The 1,914-nt window shown below is 43.8% G+C and overlaps 1 protein-coding gene across 1 annotated transcript in view; it reads right to left on the reverse strand.

The window, feature by feature from the left end:
* Positions 1 to 1,914, reverse strand: part of IFT52 (intraflagellar transport 52) — a 62,838-nt gene that overhangs the window by 12,477 nt on the left and 48,447 nt on the right. The window lies entirely within an intron of this gene.

Raw genomic sequence — 1,914 nt, forward strand, 5'->3', positions numbered from 1 at the left:
AGTTTTTTCTATTTTTTAGTAGAGACGGGGTTTCACCGTGTTAGCCAGGATGGTCTTGATCTCCTGACTTCGTGATCCGCCCGTCTCGGCCTCCCAAAGTGCTGGGATTACAGGCTTGAGCCACCGCACCTGGCTTTTTTTCTTCTTCTATTTTTTTCTTTTTTTCATTTATGCACAAAAACCACAATCTAAACACTTACTTTTGAAATAAATTTTGACTGTGTCACCCAGGCTGGAGTGCAGTGGTACAAATCACAGTTCATTTTAATCTTGAACTCCTGGACTCTAGCAATCATCGCACCTCAGCCTCCTGAGTAGCCAGGACTACGAGCGGGTACTGGAGTGATGTGCACCACCATGCCTTGCTAATTTAAAAAAAATTTTTTCGTAGGGACAAGGTCTCACTACGTTGCCCAGGCTGATCTTGAACTCCTGGCTTCAACAGATGCTACTGTTTCAGCTTCCCAAAGTGATGGGATTACATGTGTGAGCCAGCCTTTTCTTCTTAAATCAGTTTCTGGTATTGAGATTTGTCCAAAGATGGAAATTGATTTCCTGGGAATAAGGGTCTTCATCCCTCTTTACAGCTACTTCAATCTTAAATTTTCTTTTGATTGGTGTTAACTGCTCACCTAAGGCAGCCAAATTCTCTTTTATTTACTTGTTTTTTTTTTGAGACACAGACTCACTCTGTCACTCAGGCTGGAGTGCAGTGGCGCGATATTGGCTCACTGCAACCTCTGCCTGCCAGGTTCAAGCAATTCTCCTGCCTCAGCCTCCCAAGCAGCTGGGACTACAAACGCATGCCACCACACCTAGCAAATTTTTGTATTTTTAGTAGAGATGGTGTTTCACCATGTTGGACAGGCTAGTCTTGAACTCCTGACCTCGTGATCCACCCGCCTCAACCTTCCAAAGTGCTGGGATTACAGGTGTGAGCCACTGTGCCCAGCCCCAAATTTTGTCTTAATCATAGTGGATTACAAATAACAGTTAATACATGATTTGAAAGATAACATAATTTTGACCTTTTGTTTTTTTGAGACAGAGTTTTGCTCTTGTGGCCCAGGCTGGAGTGCAATGGGGCGATCTCGGCTCACCGCAACCTCTGCCTTCCAGGTTCAAGCAATTCTCCTGCCTCAGCCTCCCAAGTAGGTGGGATTATAGGCATGCGCCACCATGCCCGGCTAATTTTGTATTTTTAGTAGAGACAGGTTTTCTCTATGTTGGTCAGGCTGGTCTCGAACTCCCAACCTCAGGTGATCTGCCCGCCTTGGCCTCCCAAAGTGCTGGGATTGACAAGCGTGAGCCACCAAGCCCGGCCAATTTTGACTTTTAAAAAGATAAAGCTAAGAACATAATAAAGTCCAAATTAAAAACAGATAAAATGTGTTGTTTTAAATAATGTAATGATCCTTTCAGGAATCTTCTCTACCATATCATATATTATTACTCATTGAGAAGTGAAAAGAAACATTTCAAGTTTCATATCAGGTTTCTCCTAAATAAGCTTTTTGTTTTTGCCTGATGGACACAGTGAATCTTGTAACTCCTGTGGTGTTTTAAAATTTCCTTTCACCATTAAGACACAGGAGTCAAATCTGAAGTCTGTTTCTGGCAAGTAAACAGATCTGTACGATATGCACTTGTGTGTGCTCACTCAGTGAATAATTACTGAATATCCACTATGTACCAGGCAGTTCTACACAGTAGGAGTACACCAACAGTGAAAGAAGATGCCAAGGCAGGCCATCACGGAACTGACATTGCAGGGGGAGGGGAGGTACACACTAAACAAAAAAACTAGTAAGATGTCAGGAACCAGCCAAGTGCAGGGCTCATGCCTGTAATCCCAGCACTTTGGGAGGCTGAGGCGGGTGGATCACCTGAGGTCAGAAGTTCAAGACCAGCCTG

Source organism: Colobus angolensis, unplaced genomic scaffold (genome assembly GCF_000951035.1).
Source record: "Colobus angolensis palliatus isolate OR3802 unplaced genomic scaffold, Cang.pa_1.0 Scaffold8, whole genome shotgun sequence".
In the NCBI taxonomy this organism is placed as follows: domain Eukaryota; kingdom Metazoa; phylum Chordata; class Mammalia; order Primates; family Cercopithecidae; genus Colobus; species Colobus angolensis.